At 45.2% G+C, this 24,680-nt stretch overlaps 1 protein-coding gene across 1 annotated transcript in view; it reads right to left on the bottom strand.

The window, feature by feature from the left end:
• The window catches only part of LOC124711374 (glucose dehydrogenase [FAD, quinone]-like), a 151,235-nt gene extending 126,799 nt beyond the window's left edge, over positions 1–24,436 (bottom strand). The window contains exon 1 of the mRNA XM_047241424.1: positions 24,377–24,436. The gene's annotated coding sequence lies outside the window, so the exon portion shown is untranslated. The remainder of the gene's footprint in view (positions 1–24,376) is intronic.
• Positions 24,437–24,680: the final 244 nt, after the last annotated feature.

Genomic DNA, 24,680 nt, shown 5'->3' with positions numbered 1-24,680 from the left:
TACTCTCCTCTAAATGGCGCCATGAAATCGCTGATTATTCAGTGGGTCTCGATGAGCGTGGTGAAAACAAGCCAAGCTGATTGTGAAACTACATGGTACACAGAGTACACGTTTCGTAATCATAAGTACAAGTCCAGCAGGGTGTAAGGAGAGATTCTACGGATCAAATGATCGATATGGTTTCAGAGACCTCAAGAAGTCTTAAAGATCTACGGTGTATATATGCAGACTGAAGCGACGAATGAAAATCTTTAAGAGATCAGTCTCCTGACTGGTTCGATGCGTCTCGTCATTCATCCTCTTCTGCGCTAACTTCTTCATCTCATAGTAGTGCTTGCAGCCTACGTCCTAAAGCAGGAAAATATAGGCAGTTTACACTAGATAATGAAGATAGAGGCAACTGGATTTGGACTGTGGGCTTTGGCAGCAGACGACTTGAGAGAAGAAATAATATTGGGACTAGCATACTATCCAGGGTCTCCAGCTCACTAGGCAGATGCGCCAACCACTACGCCACCCTAGCACTGTGGCTCTGGCCAACCGCACGGATTACCCTACACGCCTCCCTCCTCACGCCAAATTCCTATCCAAGCGTCACCTCAATTTGGTATGGTACACTACTGGCCATTAAAATTGCTACACCACGAAGATGACGTGCTACTACGCGAAATTTAACCGACAGGATGAAGATGCTGTGATATGCAAGTGATTAGCTCTTCAGAGCATTCACACAAGGTTGGCGCCGGTGGCGACACCTACAACGTGATGACATGAGGAAAGTTTCCAACAGATTTCTCATACACAAACAGCAATTGACCGGCGTTGCCTCATGAAACGTTGTTGTGATGCCTCGTGTAAGGAGTAGAAATGCGTACCATAAAGGTCGGATTGTGGCCTATCGCGATTGCGGTTCATCGTATTGCGACATTCCTGCTCGTGTTGGTCGAGATCCTATGGCTGTTAGCACAATATGGAATCGGTCGGTTCAGGAGGGTAATACGGAACGCCGTGCTGGATCCCAACGGCCTCGTATCACTAGCAGTCGAGATGACGGGTATCTTATCCGCATGGCTGTAACGGATCGTGCAGCCACGTCTCGATCCCTGAGTCAACAGATGGGGACGTTTGCAAGACAACAACCATCTGCACGAACAGTTCGACGACGTTTGCAGCAGCACGGACTATCAACTCGGAGACCGTGGCTGCGGTTACCCTTGACGCTGCATCACAGACCGGAGCGCCTGCGATGGTGTACTCGACGACGAACCTGGGTGCACGAATAGCAAAAAGTCATTTTTTTGGATGAATCCAGGTTCTGTTTGCACCATCATGATGGTCGCATCCGTGTTTGGCGACATCGCGGTGAACGCACATTGGAAGCGTGTATTCGTCATCGCCATGCTGGCGTATCACCCGGCTTGATGGTATGGGTTGCCATTGGTTACACGTCTCGGTCACCTTCTATTCACATTGACGGCACTTTGAATAGTGGACGTTACGTTTAAGATGCACGACCGCATGTTGCAGGTCCTGTACGGGCCTTTCTGGATACAGAAAATGTTCGAGTGCTGCCCTGGCCAACACATTCACCAGATCTCTCACCAACTGAAAACGTCTGGTCAATGGTGGCCGAGCAATTGGCTCGTCACAATACGCCAGTCACTACTCTTGATGAACTGTGGTATGGTGTTGACGCTGCATGGGCAGCTGTACCTGCACACGCCATCCAAGCTCTGTTTGACTCAACGCCCAGGCGTATCAAGGCCGTTATTACGGCCAGAGGTGGTTGTTCTGGGTACTGATTTCTCAGGGTCTATGCACCCAAATTGCGTGAAAATGTAATTACATGTCAGTTCTAGTATAATATATTTGTCCAATGAATACCGATTTATCATCTGCATTTCTTCTTGGTGTTGCAATTTTTATGGCCAGTAGTGTAATAGCACCTCAGCTTCGAACTGATTGATGGATCCTGTTTGAAACCCAAGCAAAGGTGCTTTTATCAATACAAAGTGCATAGATCTTTGAAACTTGAGAAGATCTTTGGAACCATATACTTCCATTTGCATTTGAGAAAAGCAACTATGTCTGGGTGTCAGGCAGGAGCCCCCGTTTCGCTCCATACTGAGGTGCTATTCCAATACAGTTGAAGAGCCTCTGCAATGTTGTTCAAGTTTAGGGGGAATACCAGCGTGAGTGGGAATTTGGACTGAGAAAGGAGGCGCGCTGGGGTAGTCTGCGCAGTCGTGCAGAGCCACTGTGCCAGGGTGGCGTAGTGGTTGGCGCGTCTGCCTAGTGGGCAGGAGACCCAGGTCCGAACCCTGGCCTTGGGACAGATTTTCATTTGTCACTTCAGTCTGCTTGTATACATCATAGAGTCCGTGGCGTTTAAAAGGTAGGAGACTGGATATTGCGAACTAAAGCTGTCAAGCCAGGTCATGTTTCATGCCTGAGTAGCTCAGTCGGTAAGAGGATTCCCCCTAAGGCAAAGGTTCAAGGTTCGAGACCGGGTCCGAGTGTTATACAGTGCCAACGTATCTATTTTTCGATAGGTTTCTTGTGTCGGGGAAGCAACGCAAGGAAGCTCCAGAGAAATAGAGTGTGACGCAGTGTACAGTTAACGGTGCCGCCCAGTGCTGTGTATCGACCTGCTGCTTCTTCCTTCCACCTACACTACTCATGCCTGCTTTAGAGCAGAGCTGAGGGAAATCTGTTTCTACGTAGATAATGTGTGGGGGTGCAGATATAAATATTACAAAAATTGTAGTTTCGGGTGTTTCCTAGTGGTACAGAACCTCAGACACTACGCCTGGACTCCGTGGAAAGCAGAAGCAGACGGACGCAAGTAAAAAAAGAACATTATTCCTTGATAAATGTTTTCAAAGTCCGAGGCACATTTAGACTTCAATATACGAGGCGATTTCAGAATGGCAGGCCAAGTAACTTTTATTAAATGCTGCACTACACTTCACAGAGACACAGGTAGTTGACACTGTTTCACCGGTCACTATGTCTCTATAAACAACGGTCTGAATGTTCTACCAGTCGTTCAATTCCTCGACGATAGAAATCCATTTCTCGGTGATGCAGCCATTCGAGGATCGCTGCGTGAACGTTCTCATTGTTGAAATATCTCTTCCCTTCCATATGTTCTTTTACTTGCCGAAAAGATGGAAATTGCTTGGTAGAAGACCTGGACTTTACGATCAGCATCAGCCACGTCTTTGCGGCATTCATCAAATTGTTGGCACCATTTTACTACGACTGAACTCGAAATTATATTTGGTCCATATACCGTCAGAATTTCACGATGCATCAGTGTGCAATTTACACGCTTTGGCCACAAGAACTACAGACTCCGTCAGAAAAATGTATACACACTTTAAGGAACGAAAAGTATTTCTCGTGCGTTTGTTTTACATTTAATAATTGATCACACATGTTGTACAACCTTCAGTTTAGCACAGGGTTGCTTCAAATGTTCAAAATGTTCACCGTTGGCGGCTATACACATAACAGAAAGACGAGCGGTCGCCGCAACTACGTCACTCAGTGTTACAGTGGAGATCGCAGCGCATATCGCTGTAATCTCCTGGAGCCCGCCGCCGTGGCCGAGCGGTTCTAGGCGCTTCAGTCCGGAACCGCGCTGCTGCTACGGTGCCAGGTTCGAATCCTGCCTCGGACATGGATGTGTGTGATGTCCTTAGGTTAGTTAGGTTTAAGTAGTTCTAAGTTCTAGGGGACTGACGACCTCAGAAGTTAAGTCCCACAGTGCTCAGAGCCTGTAATCTCCTGGCGAAGTTCCTCCATCGTGCATGGCTTACGTCGATAGATGTTATCATTCACAGTTCCCCACAAGTAAAAGTCCATAGATGTTATATCTGGCTACCGTGGAGGGAACTCAATGGGCCCTGTTCCTCCAATCCAATGGGCTGAAAAATTGTCATCCAGGAAAGCTCGTACGGCTGGATGGTTCAAAATGGCTCAAATGGCTCTGAGCACTATGGGACTTAACTTCTGAGGTCATCAGTCGCCTAGAACTTAGAACTACTTAAACCTACCTAACCTAAGAACATCACACACATCCATGCCCGAGGCAGGATTCGAACCTGCAACGAATCAGTCGCGCGATTCCAGACTGAAGCGCCTAGAACCGCTCGGCCAACCCGGCCGGCGCTGGGTGGTTACGTGGTGGCGCCCCGTCCTGTTGTTAGAAGACCTCTTCGTCAGCTCCATACAGCGCACGTATATCTGGCAAAACTGATGTGCATAACATTTCCAGGTACACTTCGCCAGTGACAGTAGCATCAAAGAAAAAGTGTCCTACTAAGCCCCTAGATGATAGTCCACACCACAGATGAATCCCTGGTAGATTGACCGCTCTATCCACGTAAACATGCACATTTTCAGGTGCCCAGTACACACTGTTATGCCCATCAGGGTTCCATTTGGTTTAATTTGTGCCTCGTCACTCTACAGTAGCTTCGTCACAAATAGTTCATCAGTTACCATTTGCTCATACCATTCGCAAAATTGCATTCGGCGATCAGGATTGTCATCGTTACCCGCGTGCAGCTTTCAGAATTCTTCGTACACTCGTACTGCTAACTCCCACTTTACGTGCACATTGTGTAGCAGACTTCTGTGGAGAATTAACAAACGTTTCCAACACGAGAGCCGACGAGACGTGACTTGCAGCTGTACGCTGTCTTCCTGATCTTCCTTTGTGAATATCACAAATCGTTCCATGCAATTCAAACTTGTAAATGATGCTTTTAATTGTTAGACGAGTTTGTGGTTCTGTTTCAAACTTTCGCCCCGACTGACGTTGCACTTCGACGGGGTTATCAAACTTGAAAAAACACTTCACAATACCGCCTAAGGCACTGCAGTCATGGACTGTGCGGCTGGTCCCGGCGGAGGTTCGAGTCCTCCCTCCGGCATGGGTGTGTGTGTTTGTCCTTTGGATAATTTAGGTTGATTAGTGTGTAAGCTTTGGGGCTGATGACCTTAGCAGTTAAGTCCCATAAGATTTGACTCACATTTGAACATTTTGAACTTCATAATAAATTTTTGATGCTCGAATGTCAAGCGTGCTCCAGCCATCTTGTTTTCTTTGTGCCGAGATGAAAGTACTGACAGCTGTTGAACCAAAGACCATACTACAACACACTCTTAAGTCAAATCAAACGACAGTATCGATATCTGTATAGAGCCCGACAAAGAGTGTACACATTTTTCTGGCGGACTCTGTATAGTGGCACGCGTGCTTCAGCTTCGTTCTAGGCGCTTCAGTCCGGAACCGCGGTACTGCTACGGTCGCAGGTTCGAATCCTGCCTCGGGCATGGATGTGTGTGATGTCCTTAGGTTAGTTAGGTTTAAGAAGTTCTAAGTTATAGGCGACTGATGACCACAGATGTTAAGTCCCATAGTCCTCAGAACCATTTGAACCATTTTTGCTTCAGCTTCGGAGTATCTTTCCTGTTGCCATCCCGTTTCATCCGCACACCTGCCACCGGGAAACCGTGAACATTTACCCTATTCTGAGGATGCGCCACTCTTGTTGCGCAATCGTCTTAGCCCAGAACCATGCGTATAACTTACTTCGTGATGTACCTTCGTAATAACTACAACGATGCAGTTGCTGAAGACTGAATGCATTTACTGGAGTGTTGCAACTGGAATGTAACACTTACTGTGTCCCCACAAATACACTACATAAGGTCGTAGCTTTAGCAGCAGTACCCTCCTCGGGCCTTTCCCCTGCCTCAGAAAAAGACGAGAATCCACTGTTCCTCCATTGACGGCATTATGTTGTAGCAGTTTTGGTCACACCAGAGAGTATAAAATGTTGTCTTTGTGTTACCACGTTTCGCCGCTTTCGTAAAATACTGCAAGGTGGAGAAGTTTCAGACTGGTGCGGCCTTGCGGCCGGGATGTGGCGTCCGGGAGCTAGGGGCGCACCATTGTTGCTGCGTGCAGAGAAGCGACAGAGTGTCGTATCTGACGCCAAAGCTGACTCCATAAATGCAGTACTAGGGTCAGGGCGGAGGACGTTGTTAGATATAAGAATGGATCTGCATAACGAGGGTAGTCGGTATTCACAGGTCCCATGGTGTCGCGGACGTTGTCTTCCTGAAAAAGTGTTAGGCTGCTGTTCCATTAAATTCACAGCGAAAGCGCGTGGAATGACGGTTACGTACGCCTGTACCGTCAAAGAAACCGCACAGCAATCTATCTTTACTATTAGAGACTGCTAATAGGACCACCCTTTCGCGACACTGACGTTCATAGATCGCTGTGCGTATGCTTATTTGAGACAGCTATTAATTTGTGACATAAACATCATTAATCATAAAAAGAGCGAACTGAAATAAACATCTGAGGTAGTTAGTATGTAAACTCACAAACCTTAACATTTAAATTATGACGCTTGTATTGTAACATCTGTGATTGACTGCGATTACAATGAGTATTATGTGAACTGCCGCTCTTCATATTTGATGACCACTTTTACAACTGATATGAACCGTCCGGACAGTCGTGGGACTAGACTGGTTGCTGGAAGTGAAACTTGGTTGCAGTGTTTATGGTTTTCTCGCGGCTCGCGTCTACCGCACCGGCAGCACAGCCGCACCACGCTAGGCCGGGCGCCTCCGGGCAAGAAGCCTTTCCCAAAACAGGTCCGCCGCGGCGCCAGAGCACGCTGGAAGTTTCCGGCCGCCGCCGCTGGAGCCGGTCTTCCGTGGTGATCGGTCGTTACGTCACGACTTCCAGTTTTCTCTGCTGCTGCTACTGCGTGCACCTCTTCCGCGTCCAAACACAGCCGCTCTCTGGTGCGGCCTTGAACTTTCTCTCACGTCCGGGCTACTGTGCGGCTGACCGCAGGCGGCATGTGACACCGATACACCTCACTCCGCTTTTGGAGCTCGTAACACCTCGTGGGAGCCGACCCCGGAATTTGCCGCTCGTAGCACAACGCTTGGTTGACGTCTAAGTAGACTACGTGTGCTAATACAGTACCTGTCACCTGTGTCTCTAATGAAGCTAACGAGATGTTTACCACTCGGTACTTCTCTGGAAGCAGCCAAAATAACTTCATATATTTTGTCGTTACTGGCTTCGAACGAAACGTTCATCTTCAGGTGGCTGCAGTACACTAATGAGATGAGCTGTCGATGATTCGTTGCATTATTTTGGGAGACGTGACCGCTGCATGGTAAAAAGTGTAATTGTAAATAAAGTAGCTGAAGTCAATGCAAAAACAATAGAATGAATTGCCCATATATATAGAGTGACATCTTCCAGTTCTTTTCTCGAAAATTACACGTTTACACAAGTCAGGAAATATGATACTGGGTCGATCATCGTTTTCACATATTGCAAAATCTTCAAGCCTAAAATTATATTGTCCAAGAATGAAGAGAATAACCTCACAATGTGAGGACGTTTTTTTCAGCATGAACAAAAAGCACAAATAGTCGCTACAAAGCAAGAATATACATAATATTTACGTCAGACGTCAAATACAGTCTGATACATCAGAGTGTAATCGGTATGTTGTTGACAGGAGCATAGATAATGCCAGTCTAAAATGAATCCATGCACTCTCTCTCTCTCTCACTCACTCACACACACACACACACACACACACACACACACACACACACACACACATACACACGCACGCTCAGTTCATTGCTTCAGATTTACACTATTTGAATATCTGATTTTACCTTGAGACTGGAGGATCGCTGAGAATTGTCAGCAGTATTCGGTGTGTTTTTCTCTTCGATGTAAATAGCCCTAAGACGGAACTCTGCTTTATCGTTCTGAAGTTAAAGGAAAGTAATAACTGAAAAACGGATCTAACCGGAAAAAAAGAAGTGGAGCTTGAAGAGGAGTTAAATATTTTTCCAAGACATTCTGAGCACAGCATCACAAGTTGGATGACAAAGTACCTCGGTGGAAAAGGCCAGGTTCACTGAAGGTCATACAGTCCTGCCTCCACAGTGGATGGAAAACAACTGTCTGACGCTGTTTACAACACGCAGACTATACACCTCTGACGAAATGCTTGTGCAACCAAAGTGCCCCCCTGCGACATGTCGTATCCACATAAAATATGTAGTGACTGGGAGAACAAAAAAAGAAAAAAGACCTCCAGGGATTAGTCACGCTATGAACTCAAATATTGTGACAAATACTGATGTATTTAAGTTGGTGGGCGAATATGATGAAAAGCAGCGGACTCCAGTAGCATGAAGATCCAAGGGCCTTTCAACCCAATCAATCTTTCGTATCTCTTGTGTTCCTGCAGGTAATAAATGACTAAATACCCTTCTTTTGAAGACCATTATGTGCCTGAGAATGGTGTTTTAATTTACTTCTTACGCTAGATGTCATCTTTGTATGTCTACTTATCATCTTTTCTAGCAGGACAGCAATGAATGTCGTGCGTCTTCCAACGTACGAGATGAACGGCTTTCTAGTGAAATTGGATAACATCACGTGGCCCGTCGAGAATCTGTTACGATAACATCGTGCACCAAGTATAAGGAAACCCTGGAGGTCACTGTCCTTGGCTTCAGCTGCTTTGGTCCATAAGTATCTCGTATAGCCTCCTCCTAGCGTGTGCGTACAGTGCGATGCTGAAATCTCTCTTAATGGACCCCCTGCGACATGTCGTATCCGTCTTGGAAATGCGTTCCACGCTATTTGCACCTATTATCGCAGTTTCTTCCAACATGTCGCACACGTGCTTAAAAGAGGAACATTTTGTTGGATGTACAGGTAAGGAATGTTGGCACATCGTTTGGAGAGCTCGTTGCGTAAGCATTAAATGTGTGCTCGTGACGTATTGGTTTTAGAAAATCACGGCACTCAAAGTTGTAGGAGTAACGACAGAACAAGATGCACGATGATCTGAACATATCCTCCAGTGTGTCCACGGCGGACCATGGAAACGCACGGTCACTGTAGGGTGTATGTCCCCATACTGTGATGCCCCGTGTTAGACGTATATGGCGCTTTATGATGTACTCCGGTAGTCTCCATTCTCCTGTGCTCGATGTCACACCCACAAACAGGCATCACTGATTGCAAGGCAGAATATGCTCCAATAGCTAAAGGCAACCAACCTGTATTTGGCTTACCCTACGTCATTAAGCTATCAATGGAGAACAGTTAATGAAAGGAAACCTGCTGAGCGGTACTCCTATAGGTCACAGCAAACGATTCCTCGCTGTCCTAGCTCACCCCCTGCAGGCAAAATTGTTCATAATTCATCCTACGCGCTGTGCAATCTCAATGACGGACGGCTGCTGGTGTGATGCGGAGATAAAGGAGAGGACGTGGGAGCATGAAGGCACGTGTACCTTCGCTGGAACACCGGCACCAACACGGATGCACGGCTGAGAACGCACGTCCACGTTGGACAACTCTTCGGGAGGATCGTGCAGTACTCGTAAACCCACATACGACCATGCTAAAGCACAGTTAGTACAGCGAACTGCGTTCATCAAAGCTGTGCAGGCATGCTTCTGGTGCTTACTAAGTTATTACGGACTTGGAGTTGTTGTGAATAAAATCATCCCTACCACGTCAACCGCACGTCAACTCTACAATTTTAATACAAGTAATATTAAAATGATTTGAGTGCATGAAGTGGCAATGTGAGTAAATAATACTGAAAATGAAGCAATAAAGTTAATACCAGCAGTACATGTACTGGGTTCAAATGGCTCTGAGCGCTATGCGACTTAACTTCTGAGGTCATCAGTCGCCTATAACTTAGAACTAATTAAACCTAACTAACCTAAGGACATCACACACATCCATTCCCGAAGCAGGATTCGAACCTGCGACCGTAGCGGTCGCTCGGTTCGAGACTGTAGCGCCTAGAACCGCACGGCCACTCCGGCTTGCGTACATGTACTACTGGAGCTGCTGCCACTAATATTGATAATAATAATAATAGCCGGCCGGGTGGCCGTGCGGTTCTAGGCGCTTCAGTCTGGAACCGCGTGACCGCTACGGTCGCAGGTTCGAATCCTGCCTCGGGCATGGATGTGTGTGATGTCCTTAGGTTAGTTAGGTTTAAGTAGGTCTAAGTTCTAGGGACTGATGACCTCAGAAGTTAAGTCCCATAGTGCTCAGAGCCATTTTTTTTAATAATGATAATGAGACTGACAACAATAATGACAGTGGCAGATATAACAATATAAATTTTTTCCGATATAGTGTGCTTGGGGAAAGGAAATTTAAGGAGGCTGCATCAGCTAAGAATAACGGGAAAAGATGAAGCTCTGGTTGGAAAGAAGGATGTACGAGGATAACGAGTGCGTACAGGTACAATAGTAATCCTTATTGTTGCTTTAGTAGATATGTCATTAGTGGTCTTCTGAAGCTGGAGATATTATTCCGTTCTGTAATCTAGTGCGAGAGGTTTCCCTGGTGTCGTGTTCCTGCTGCTGAGAAGGACTTTAAGAAAGTGGCTGAACGGTAGTGTGAGACAAAAGATATTTTGCTGTGATGGGAACGGGTGTTTTTGCCATGTTATTCAGGTAAGTGCGTTAAGGTCAAGGAAATCACTGAGCTTCTCTGCACGCAGCCGGGATAGCTGTGCAAATGATGCTCAAATATGATCAGAGAGTCGAACGCTACAGATATAACGAATATAGGCGTTCATAACCAGTTCCAGAAGCCGTGAGCTTTTCTGAGAAAGGCATTCTAGGATAACATCGCTGTAATCAATAATTTCAAGTATAAGTGCTTGTACAAGTTTCTTTTTCAGGTCAAGAGGGAACAGCTTTTGTATTTTTGTAGAGCATGGAGGGAATGCTGGTGCCTTTTTTGCACACTGTAGTTACGGGCTCGGTCCAATTTAGATTTTCATCTGTTATTACTCCTAGACACTCTGCTGAAGGAGAGAAGTTGATATTTGTTAAAGATGGTAGGGATTCCCTATATTTCGCGCTAATGAGCCTACAATGATCAACCAGTACCACTTGGTGTTTGGGATGGGTTGACCTTTAGCCCTATAACCTGCGCCCATTTTGATAGTTTGCAGAGGTCGGTACTGAGATTCTCTGAAGCTGTCTTCATGTTTGTTGGTTTTGCACTTAGATGCAACTGCAGGTCACCAGCGAGCATGTGGTGTTTTCAGTAGGACAAAACTGATGTCATTCAGGTACAATGAAAAGTGTGTAGGATCCAATACTGAACCCTGGGGAACGCCTGATATTACAAAGTACTTGCCTCCAATGTGGCTTTATCCTACCGGACATGACACACTGCTGGTGACACGTTAGGTATTCGCGAAACCATTGCACTGCACTTGGAGAGAAATTTAGGTTGCTAGGTAAGTGTTAGGTGCCAATACCGAGGTCCGTGGGTTTAGTTTTGTAGTTAGCGACACTGCACCGTCATTCTGGGGACGAGCAGTGGCCTTGGAGGGGCCCCGTACCTCCGCAGTCACTGACCCCGGCTGTAGCTGAGATCGCCCTCCGTGGTCTGATGCTCTGGTAGTCGTAAAGAAAAGGTAACAGGGCGGGAAGTGGGGGGGGGGGGGGGGGGGGCTAGCTGGTCTGACGTGAGCCGCTCTCTGCCCCAGCGCAGGGTCTGGTCCGTGCCTTCAGCACTACAGCCAACAAATATGTGGGCGTGCTCGGGGACGTTCACATTAATTTACCGTGACCAGCTGAGTCTCTTGGTAAACCGGCATTGCTAAGACAAAATAAGAAACCTGTTGCATCGGCGGCGTGAGTGTAGTGAATGGATATCCGTAAGATATTCCTCTCTGAGCGAGGTGCTCACAAACTCAGCAGGAAAAGTGCTCAGACATGCTAACTGATGGCCCGAATGTGGTTTTCCAGGGTTTGCATAGACAGATGAATGCCTGGATGTTTAGATATAATTAAAAAGCGATTTTTGTGGTCGCCTGTTCAAGTGAGTTAGTGCTCTATCTCTAAGGACAATGACTTTGACGGCACGGTTAATCCTAGCCTTCGTTTTATAATACGGGTAATTAACGATTTGGTGCGGTAGAACTGATGTTAAGCGTGTGTTAAGGCTGGCAATTTACTTCGGCATATGACGGTGAGTTATCTATATCCCAAGCTATTTAACTATAAACATTCACGCCCGAAACCTTTACCTACGCTTGTACAACGGAGCAAATTTTGCTTTGTTGACAGTGCATTCAAACCTCCCAAAGATTGGATAAGGCATTCCACTTTATGCAAGAAACTTTTTGAGTTTTGTTTTACCCAGACGTGTTTCAGCACTTTTTGTGCTATCTTCAGTGGGTTAATTTATTTCCTGCCTGTAAAATTGTTATTACAAATTGACGTTAATGGAATCCCTCATCCAATTTTCTTAGCAAGCACGGAAATAAGAAGAACTGCAACGCCACAAGATGTTACCCGCCAAAGATACTGCTGCAGCTGCTTCAGCGTCAAACATTTGTACTACTGATAATACGGATACACAACTAAGTGCTTTCCCGCTAAACTTCACTGAAAAACTGGACCCCTTTCGTGATGCCATCCAATAGTGCCTTAAGGGGTTACCTGTAGCACGGCTATCGATACCTGTCTGTCGGTACTCCCTTGGAACGCAAGAGGTATAAACAGTTTGTAAAAGGTTCTAAAATTCTTATTCCTTCACATCTATTTTCTTACTGTCGTAAATACTATTTACAGACACACTCTGTCGTTTTGTAAGCAACTACTGACTTATAAACTTGCCATAAACAGTACTTACGCTGTAGTGGCCCAGTCATTCTGGGCCCCAGAATTGAGCTGTTATCAGTCAGGGCACCCTTCCGAAAGTTTACCACTTTTACAGTTTCAAATGGTGACAGTATTTGGAGTAAGTGTAGTCGTTGGGATAAGGGTAGTTGTGGGAATGAAGGGAAAAAAATCTGTAAAAATAAACCTAACGATGTATATTATAATCATGAATTTATGATACATTCTTGTATATATAGTGTGATTATAATTAAAGTTAAACTTTATAACCGATGTAGAAATAACACCACTGGTCAGAATGACGTCAAATTGCAACGGTAGATTATCGGAGAAGGGGGAAAATGTATGGCAGAAGAAAAATAAATAGTTACATAATATAGCAATAGATGGCGCTGTATGCATGACAATTTAATAGTGGTCGACTATAAATGACAAATGAATCATACAACAATGCTTAAGGTGTACGTTTGACGCTAAACAAACTCTACTACTCAGTGTGCGTCGGTATACAGGTGTGATACTTCTAGTTACGTGAGCCCATCCACCACGGAAAGGTCATATCACATGGGATGGGAAAAATCGGTTTTCAGTTGTCAAAAAATGGTTCAAATGGCTCTGAGCACTGTGGGACTTAAGATCTGATGTCATCAGTCCCCTAGAACTTAGAACTACTTAAACCTAACTAACCTAAGGACATCACACACATCCATGCCCGAGGCAGGATTCGAACCTGCGACCGTAGCAGTCATGCGGTTCCGGACTGAAGCGCCTAGAACCGCACGGCCACCGCGTCCGGCTTTTTCAGTTGTCCTGAGGCCAAAAAAGCATCAATAACATCGGTTTTTAATTGTCCTGAAGCCAAAAACAGCATAAAAAGCATCAATCACATTGGTTTTTAATTGTCGTAAGGCCAAAAACCACATAAAAAGCAATGCCAAAAGGCATAAAAAGCCGGATTATTAATTTCGGAGTGACTGGCGCAAAACATCTTCAGTATGCTGTCCACCGTTCTCCGCAACAAGTTGAAATCGAGAAACAGCATGTTCCACAACTGATCGAAGTGTTTCCGGGTCACGTTAAGAATGCGTTGCACAGTGCGTGCCTTAAAAAAAATGGCTCAAATGGCTCTGAGCACTATGGGACTTAACATCTATCGTCATCAGTCCCCTAGAACTTAGAACTACTTACACCTAGCTAACCTAAGGACATCACACAACACTCAGTCAACGTGCCTTCAATGCAGCTAAGTTTGCAATCGGAACACTGAACACAACATCTTTAAGACAGTCTCATAGCCAGAAGTCACACGGATTAATATCAGGTGATTGGGACGGCCAGGCTGTATGGAAATGACGGCTGATGATTCTAGCATTTCCGAAATGGTGCTTCAGCAGCTGCTTGAATGGATTTGCTATGTGCGCAGGTGCGCCATCTTGCATAAAAATGATCCCATGCACACATCCACGCTGTTGGAGAGCTAGAATGACGTTGTTGCGCAAAAGACACTCATAGCGCTTACCAGTGACGGTACAGGTAACAGGACCGGAAGCACCTGTCTCTTCGAAAAAATATGGACCTACGATAAATGATGGCCTAAACCCGCACCACACAGTGTTCTTTTCGTGATAAAGTGGTACTGGTTGATTTGCGTGTGGATTTTCCATTACTCATATTCGACAATTCTGTGTATTGACGTATCCTGTCAGTTGCAAGTGAACATTCCTCCGTCCACAAAATCTTCCACGGCAAATCATTGTCCACTTCCATGCGAACAAGAAATTCTGGCAAGTCGACAGGAAACATCTCGTGCACATGGGTAATTTTGAATGGATAGCAAAGAAGGATGTTTCGCAGGATTTTACGCACCGTGTTCACAGGTATGTTCAATGTTCGGGCAATTCTCCGCGCACTACACGTCTGCACACCACCAGTCGCCTCCTCCTGCGTTGCTGTGGCCACTGCTTCCAGTGACGTCGAATCAATTCGTTTCCGCCCTCTATCATGTTGCACACTAAAGGAACCCGTCTTTTCGAATTTTCGAATCATATTCTCCAGACCCACGGCAGTCATCGGACCAACGCCTTTTTTCAAACCCTTCAGTGTCCGGAGCCTCTGCAGAGCGACTTGTGCACAGTCATCATACTTGCAATACAGCTTTACAAGCAGAGCGCGATCCTGCATTGAGGCAGTTATGGCCAACGTCGCAGACGCGAAAGGAGGAAAAGCAGTGTACCCGGCGTGTTTATACCAACATCAGTGGGTCGTGCACATGACAGGTGTTTTCATTTACGTATTGTGACACATGCAACGCCATCTATATATCAGTTTTCACGCAATTTTTTTCTTCTTCCATACGTTTTCCCCCTTCTCCGATAGTATTCCGTAGCAATTTGGCCGGCCGAAGTGGCCGAGCAGTTTTAGGCGCTACAGTCTGGAACCGCGCGACCGCTACGCTTGCAGGTTCGACTCCTGCCTCGGGCATGGATGTGTGTGATGTCAGTTAGGTTTAAGTAGTTCTAAGTTCTAGGGGACTGATGACCTCAGAAGTTAAGTCCCATAGTGCTCTGAGCCATTTGAACCGTAGCAATTTGACGCCATTCTGAGCAGTGGTGTTATATCTACAGCGTTTTGGAAGTCTAATTATAATCACCCTGTGTATTTCCATGCACATACTTTTGAAGAAAATTCTTTAGGAGCATTACAATACCTCGATGCAAACAGTACTTGACGTAAGAATAGTAATCTTTGTGGACTTTTTGTTTTTCATTTTCTTTAAGGAATACAAAAATTTTAGTTAATTTAGCTACCCTTAAAAAGGCTACATACAGTTGTCCGGGAGGAAAGACGGGACGTGGTAGATACAATCCTGCTCTTTGTCGCTGTGACTTGTGTTGACAAATGCAATTTTAATAGGCAACTGTCTTCTTGTGATGAGAAAAGACATGCTTGGATCAGATTGTGTTAAGTTCATCCGTGGTATTACAACAGTATTTCCGGTGACAATCAGCTGAGCATTAATTGTAAACAGGGGACCTGTGCGCAGCTTTCGCATTTTTGTAGTTGTAAATAATGACAGTATTTCGAGTAAGTGTAGTAGCTGGTGACAATGACAACTATGTCTGTTGTTTCGGAAAGTATTTTCGTCTAGAAAAGTCAACTTTTACGACGGGCGGAGATAGTGGACTAACGCAGAATCACGGTTATTATCTATGACTATGCTGTATACAAATACTCCAGTTAATAAATAATTGAAAACAAATAAAAATGGTGCTTGTAATAAGTCAACATGAAAAGGGAGTCTCTTATTCGTGATTAGTAAGTCAGCTTCGTAAAATATAGATATGAAGCTGGGTATCCATGCTGCCCGTTTGCCTATTGCAGTTAACTTTTATGTTAAAATTTCTCGCAACTTGTTAGTTTCAGCTAAAAATTGGTTTGCAAATTCAGAAGGCGGCTAAAATCCTTTCTAAAGATACCTCGTTCGTACCTGTATAATTAGGACGTGTTGAAGAAAAGAGGTGTTGACTTCAGAAGTAATATATAGCGCCGGTCGATAGCATCAGACATTGCATCGAACGTGTAAATAAAAGCCCCCACCCGTCAACATGATCCTAAAACTTTCGATCAGACCGTTTTGCAACCTTGCGAAGACGTTTTTTACTCCTCTAGAACGTAGTTGTCTAGGCTCTCATGAAGTTTTCAATAACAATTTAGTCTGCTCGTGGAATCAATGAGAATGTGTGTAACATTACGACAGTTCGAGGAAAATAAATAGAAGAAATAAATCACCAGCTCGCTCCGACTGACTTTCGAATTTGGTTTTCAAAAACGGTTCAAATGGCTCTGAGCACTATGGGACTTAACATCTGAGGTCATCAGTCCCCTAGAACTTACAACTACTTAAACCTAACTAACCTAAGGACATCACACACATCCATGCCCGAGACAGGATTCGAACCTGCAAGCGCAGCGGTCGCGCGGTTCCAGACTGAAGCGCCTAGAATCGCTCGGCCACACTGGCCGGCGAATTTGGTGTTCCTCGTTTAATTTATGGCACAAATTGGCTAAAAGGAGGAGTTGGTTGACAGTGTATATTCGGAGGTATCAGGGAACTGTCAACTTGATATTGGAAGGTAGCGTATGTGTGTGTGTGTGGGGGGGGGGGGGGGGGAGGGGGGGAGGGGGAGTGGGAGTGGGAGGGGAGGAGGTTACAGTTGTAGAATGGAAGGAGACAAAGGATGAATACAGTAAGTAACTCCAAATGGATGTAGGTTACAGTAGTTATACTGAGATAAGGAGGTTTACGCACGGTAGAGAAGGGTAGAGATCTATATAAAACCAGTCTTCGGATTGACGACCACTCCGAAAGATATTTGTTCAGTGGTTCCATGTTTTGTTTCCTATCTGCCATGTAACTGGAACAGCATTATTTCTTAACGCATTTTGCCTCAATTATTTTTGTACTGTCGGAGTCAAACTTGTTTTCCAAATTTTAAGATCAGATAAGCGTCCGTTCGGCATGTCACAACAGAAACTACGCCGGTACGAGGCCCTGTTGCATCTGATGCGCAGAGAGGGAAACGTGTCGAACGCGTAAACACTGCGTAAAGCCGTGTTTTCACAGACATGAATTTCTTACACTTACGCCCCCGACCAACACCAACTTACATGTGAAAACACTCTACTTGCACAGTGTCGTGCCAACTTACGCGTAAGTTACGAAGGTTGAAAGGTGTTCTACTTTATTGCACGTTGTCGCTTTCCGCCATCATCGCCTACGAGCTTCAGCAACTACCTATAGGTGGATCTGCTCTCATTCTGCTCCCGTTCGTTCGAAAGCACCGATCTAGAACCGTTTGTTTACGTGCGTGAAAAGTTAGCGTCATGCCACAATAATGGGCTCAGTCTTCAAGTAAGTTAATAAATACTTCCTAAAGTGGCAAAACGTTCTTAAGCAGAGCGAAAGGAACACCTTTCTAGCATTGAGCACCTTTTTGTGATCACTTGTTTGTAATAGAGTAACACAGTATCGTTCGGAGTGACGAAATGGATTAAAAAGCATTGGAACTGAGTGTGTGAACTTGTTGAGAATCATTGCAAAACAGTCAATACTTGAAGGTATTTTTTATTTCAGTACAATGATAATAACGCTTTGCTCTGTTTAGTGAGTGGAAGTATTATGGTGAAATAGAATTTTATTTGTGGCATTAGATATTTAAAACTGCTCTTGACACTCATTAAAATCCTGTGCAAGTATATCAATGATCGTGCTAGCGCTGTCAATAACTGCTCTGCACAGTAGTACAAAGTTTGGTTACAAAAGTAAGTACTGTACCAGTTAAGAAAAAAAAAGAAAAGAAAAGCTTATTCACAGCATCTGTGACCTATCAGATCCTTAACCATGAAAGTAAAAACAAAGCTGAACTGTAGAGACGGAAATGTTACTTTTCGATCTACCTTCAGTGTATTGTAGAAAACATAATTTAGAAGCAGTGCTCTCTGGAATGTAATACATACAAGGTGCGACACTAAAATAATGAGACTGATTTTCTTTGCAAGAGGTGGCAACCCTGCAGGCTTGCGTAGGCACAATATCTTTCACCTTGGTCTATAAGCTGCTTCTAGTCCAAGCGGCACATCGATGCAACTGTTCAGTCATGAGTTGTGCTGTAATAAGTTAACACGTATTGCGCATTGGTATGCCATTTCTTTTTGCGTTGAATTGGGTGAAAACGCGACGACAACTTGCGGTAAGCTTCAGAAGGCTTTTGGAGAGGAGGTTATGTCAAGAGCTCAAGTTTTTCTTTGGCATAAATTGTTTAGTAAGGGCAGAACGAATGTTGAAGATGAAGACCGCAGTGGACGACCATCAACCTCATGGACGGATGTCAACTTGGCCAGGGTGCATGAACTTGTACAATCTGATCGAAAATTATCCGTGAAAATGATTGCAGAGGAACTGAACATCAATCGAGAGACGGTTCGTGTAATAATAACTGGAGATCTTGGTATGAGAAAGATTTGTGAATAAATGGTCCCCAAAAATATCACACCACAACAGCGAGAAACGCGGAAAAATGTGGCAGCCGATCTGTTAAAGCAAACGGAAATCAATCCAGAATTGTTGAGCCGTATTATCACTGGTGATGAAAGTTGGTTTCTTCAGTACGATCCAGAGACAAAACCCCAAAGTTCGCAATGGTGCTCAAAGGGATCACCCAGACCAAAAAAGGCTCGCATGTCAAAGTCAAAAGTGAAATGCATGCTTGTGCGCTTCTTTGATTCCAAATGAATTGTTCATAAAGAGTGGGTGCCTCCTGGGCAAACAGTTAGCCAATATTACTACAAAGAAATTTTAGAAAGACTTCGTAAAAGAGTTCTTCGCGTCCGTGCCAACATTGCTGATAATTGGATTCTGCATCACGATAATGCTCCATCCCATACTGCTCTGTCAGTACAGCAATTTTTAACCTCAAAACAAATTTCAGTACTACCACAGCCACCTTATGCGCCAGATATCGCTCCGTGCGACTTTTTTGTATTTCTGAGAGTCAGAACGGCAGTCAAGGGACACCATTTTCAAGCGACACGAGATGTCCAAAAAGCTGTGACGATGGTCTTGGAGGATATTACAGAAGATGAGTTCCAGAAATGTTACCATCAGTGGCATAAGCGCTGGAAAAAGTGTGTTCAATCAGAAGGGAACTACTTTGAAGGAGACAACACTGAACTTGACTAAAACGGCTAGAAACATTTTTTTTTTTTTCACATCAGTCTCATTACTTTATTGTCGCATCTCGTATACTGCAGTGACTCCATTTGCCAGATGTTTCAGTGTTACTCGTATTTTAATGTGAGCTGGCACGGCATCTTACATACGTTTGTTAGACGTCGGTACAGAGCCAAAACTATCTCTCAAAAACGCTTCAGAATTGGTTTTTCGTCATCCTCGTCAGGTTAACTCCCTTATTGGCGTATTGGTTGTTCTCAAATGATTCCTACAAGATGCCTGTTTCCACACCCTACATTTGTATGTCCGATTTTTGTTCATTAACGTCGTTATAAGCTCTTCGGCTGTACGTTACTAAACTCCGGTACGAATAATTTCACTTGTGGCCATCTTGAAAGTCCCGTAAGTAGCATTTTGAACTTTGATGTGTGGAAGCGCTAATGTGCATGTAAGAGTAGGGGCGGGGTGAAGCACGTGTAAGAAATTCACGCCTAAGGGAACGCGGCATAATGCGCGACCGAACGACAGTTGTGGAGGCAGCCGGGCCTGGGGGACGCGGCCATCGACGTGCCGTGCCGGTCCACGCACGACACGCGGCGGGCAATGTCGAGGTCGGGCAGCGGCGGCGGCGGCGGCGCTGCACGCTCTGCGGCGGCCGCCGTAATTGCAGCCGATACGCCACTTTCACTTCCGGTCCCGCGGCGCGCTTCCAACACAATGGGTCACGCGTGATACAATCTGCGGAATGCCGCCCGCACCAGGGCCGAACGCGGTTTCGCTCGCACGAGGCGTACAGCTAACTCCAGAGACAAAACGGCGGCCCCAGTGGGGTGCGCAGGGATAGTTGTAACAAAGGCACCACCCTTGTTGTACATTCACGATTACTCAAAACAACACGTAGTCTTTGATTTTTGAATAGCTGGCGTTCGGCTTCGTGTCATGCGTCTGCTGACTTGTTGATCCCGAATAGTTTCAAAAATTAGAAAAGCTGTGCATAATTACTGTAAAACAGTCGAAGATTGAATTTTTGTTTTTTTATGCTCTATAGTGGGTGTTTAAAAGCAAAGTGTCACATATTCTGCTGCAGGAGATGGTCCAAATTAGAAGTTCCCGTAATGATACGTTCGGAAACCAATACCTGTTATATGAGCCAATCTGTCCTCTCATGCCCAGCTGTCTGTTATGTTGGACTCCATAGACAGTTCTGCGTGCGATTATACCACGCATCCTGCTTGTCCTCCAGCCCTTCTTCGCACTGAATCGCGCATTCTTTCCAATAAACCTGGCTCCATTCAGATTGCATCAGGTGCATTGATCACACTCTCCTGCACGCTGTCGATGGTTTGTGCATACTCCAGTGCCTAGCCGGCCGCGGTGGTCTTGCGGTTCTAGGCGCTGCAGTCCGGAACAGCGGGACTGCTACGGTCGCAGGTTCGAATCCTGCCTCGGGCATGGATGTGTGTGATGTCCTTAGGTTAGTTAGGTTTAAGTAGTTCTAAGTTCTAGGGGACTGATGACCTAAGATGTTAAGTCCCATAGTGCTCAGAGCCATTTCACTCCAGTGCCTGTACATGTCCACATAGCTGGAAATTCAACCCATTAAGGGACGGTGAACGGGGAGGCCATGCTACCTGACCACCTCGACCAATCTACAGTCTGTCGCACGATCTGTAGAAAACGGGGTGGTGCCTCCTCGTATTCAAACTAATATCGTTGCCTTCCTACAAGGGTAACGTTCTCCAGTAGCGCTCGTAATTCAGCACCCAGAAATCTGTGATACACAGCACCTGTCAATCTGTCTGGTAAAGTGTATAGAACTATCTGTCCATACACTGATACTGAAGTGATTCTGATGGTTCACCTCCATGACTGCTCGAGGATTTGCATCTGCCCACACGTGCGTACTGAGGTAGTTTGCTAACTCATCTGTTGTGGATTCGAATACTACATGTTACTCGTCACAAGGTAAACGGCCCGTATCTGAACAGGAATTGGTTTCGAGACATACGATTACTGGAACTTCTAGCTTTGACCAATACTAACTCCTGTAAAACATATGTGGCACTTTGCAAAATGCTCTGCATTTGGAAAGAGTAATCAAGGATTCTCTGTTCGTAAACAAAATACTCTTCAAAATCGAGGTGACGTCTCGATCATTGTCAAACCGTCGTGATTTGTAATTACACTGTGTCACTGGAAATGGAAAATCTAGCTACGCTTCACCGTGCAGAAACAAGAACATCTACGCTTCGATGTCTGAACAGGGAGAATTGAGTTTTGAGTACCTCAGTCAGATCTCAGCGTCGACTGTGTGTCGCGTTCTGCATTAACGAAGGACGAAAGTCTTAACCGTAACAACATAAGCAACGTAAAACACAGTCATGTCATTTACTGGAAACTACGCATTCCATTTCCTAAATATTGCTTTCAGCTGTACAGAGCTGTGACGTACAGTAAATGCACGCCTAACATGCACGAACTAAAAGGAAAACAATATCAATTTCATCAGAAAGTACAAGACAACGTTTGAGCTATGCCGTATCCTTCAGGCTAGCGCTTGAAATTGTAACTATAGCCAATTTCTGTAATTTGTTGGCGAGTCTGTTTCTTCCCTCTTATACCCCTCTCTTTTCGCACCCCCACCCCCTCCTCCCACCTCTTCGGAGACCGTTCACACCCCACCTTTCCTTTACCCTTTTACCCAGTTATTTAGTACTCTGTAGGTAGTCAAAGGAAAAATATTACACGCGTAATGTTTCCTTGTTAATGTGTTCCTCCGCACTAGGAAGCGAGAGAGTCTGGTTTCATCATCCAGGGGAGGGGGGGAGGTGGGGCAGGATTCAGTTGGGAAGACGCTGTGACTGTGGACAATACGAGGCTGCAAGTTCATAGCACAATGACACGGCGTATCGAAAGCTCTTGGCATTCACCACTAAGAGATCGCTCCCGTTTCGAATTTACGTTCTTTAAATTGTGTCAGTAATACTCAACAAAAGGAAAGTCACGTTCTTTCAAAAGATTCGTCTCACATCTGAAAACAGTTTCCTACCGACTCTGTGTGATGTGTAGTGGACTGTCTGGGGAACGGACGGGCTTGTGTTCGAGTCCCGGTGCAGCACGAAGTGTCTGCTTTATACACAGAGTTAGCGTGGTGCAGGAGAATTCGTATTGACTGATAAAGCGTCTTAAATGTAGCAGCATGGCTTTGAATTATACCTTCATTGATTCGAGGTAAGGGTCTCTAACACCGAGACAGTATTCAAAAAATTGATCACACTAGCGCCTTGCATGTATCCTCACTTGCAGCTGTATTATACATTACCAGAATGTTGACGACAAATTTTAGTCGTTAATTATCAATCATTGAAACTAATTAAATGTTCATGTCACTTTGTCACTTTTCGACATAACTCATATTTATTCGATGTTTGTGAATGAATTTAGCGGTAAACCACTTTTAAAGCTGCCGAATATAGACTCATTCAATTTACCTTACATTTATCCACATTCGAGACAATGTGGCGTTCGTTACATCAGATGGCGTCCAAATCTTTCCCTGCACTTGCGTCAAGGACGAAGTTTTGCCTTTCCCGTACATTACCACTCCTGAATATGCGGCTCACGCTGTCTGACAGTTGGTTGATATTTCATGTGGAGGTACCTCAAAGAGGAAATAAAATCAGAATGCCACAGATGGTATAGGAGCGCAGTCTGTCGAATACAATACGAAGTGACAACTCAGAAAAACGAACTTATGAAAAACAGGGATAAACGATGCACTGACACTAGCTAAAGCACTAAAGTGACAACGAACGGGACGTTTTGTGACAAGAGCTGACGGCAGGTGGGTCAAACTGGCAACAGAATTTGTTCCCTTTAGAAGGAAAAACAAGCGAAGGCAGAGATGATGGTGACAGGATTACTTGCGTTCATATGCAGCACCACACAGTCTGGTCTGAGGTAGCAACAAGTGGGGGGGAGTTGGCAGAGAATTGTTCCCCGATTTTGGGACACCAGTTGCCAACATCGTCAAGCTTCAGCAGTAGCAGCAACAGCGGCAAATACAAAAACAATAACAAAGTCTTTTGGTACACTAAAGATATTAATAATATTTTTTGACATAGACCGGTCAGAAAGTACACAAAGTAAACACTAAATTGTTTTCACAACCTTATTATCCTCGAACAAATTTGTTTTTGTCGAACTGTACCATTTATTAGTAGAAAGCAGTTCATTGTTATGCAAGTTAAATCAAATAATAGCTTTGCTGCTTTCTCTAATTTCGCGTTAACGATACACTCAATAATTCATTTTCTGCTGTTTTTTTTCTATGAATTAAATAGTTCATTCCTGGCAGACGTACTAAATGGTTAAACCGATGACCAGTTTCACCACCAGTACCTGCTACGTTAGAGTCAAAAAGTAATATAGTAAGGGTAATAAAAATGATGGAGATAATTGTATTGATGTTTTAAAAGTCTACGAAAAACAACGTTGGTCGCTTTTTTGTTTGTCACGTGCTACAATTCCCAATGGTGAAAACAGATTGTCAAAATCTTAAACGGACCAGTGGTTCGTCAGGTCTTGATCAATACTTGAGCTGAAAACACCAGTTTCCTCACTTTGCGTATTCAAGATACGTTGCACACTTTCGCCACCAGTTTTGTTTCCGATGAGCATTCGCCGCCACGGATAGCGTACTGGAAGTCACCGGTCAACCCTTTTTCCAGGCAAACAGACTTTCTCGAAGACACTTCGAGATTTGGTTCCTTTGTTGTTAAGTGCGCAGTGCGCAGTGGGCAGATTCCAGACACGACCCTCACACTGTGCGTCATTGTCGATGCAGGTAGTAGTGAGGGAGTGGAGAGTTAGTGACGAGGCGCAGCTACTCACCGTGCTGGGAGCTGGGCAGTCCGGCCGCCGGCTGGCTGGTTGGCTGGCTGTCCGTCGGCAGACTGAGCCAGCCAGCGGCCCACGCCGCGCCACGCTAGGCCACGCCACGCCGGGGCAGCCAGCGCCACTTTCCCTTTCTCCAGCCTCTCCTGTGCCTCTACGTTCTCCAGCTCCAGCTACTGCCACTGCCGTGGACAGGGCCGGGAACGCGACTCAGCCGACCACTCCGCTCAAGGCTGCTGTCGCTCTTTTGTCTTGAGTTCCACAGGGTTCAGTTTTGGGGCCACATCTATTCCTTAAATGT

The sequence above is a fragment of the Schistocerca piceifrons genome, chromosome 8, assembly GCF_021461385.2.
Source record: "Schistocerca piceifrons isolate TAMUIC-IGC-003096 chromosome 8, iqSchPice1.1, whole genome shotgun sequence".
Taxonomy (NCBI): domain Eukaryota; kingdom Metazoa; phylum Arthropoda; class Insecta; order Orthoptera; family Acrididae; genus Schistocerca; species Schistocerca piceifrons.
The sequence above is the reverse complement of the archived record's forward strand: the minus strand, read 5'-3'. Positions and strand labels throughout refer to the sequence as shown.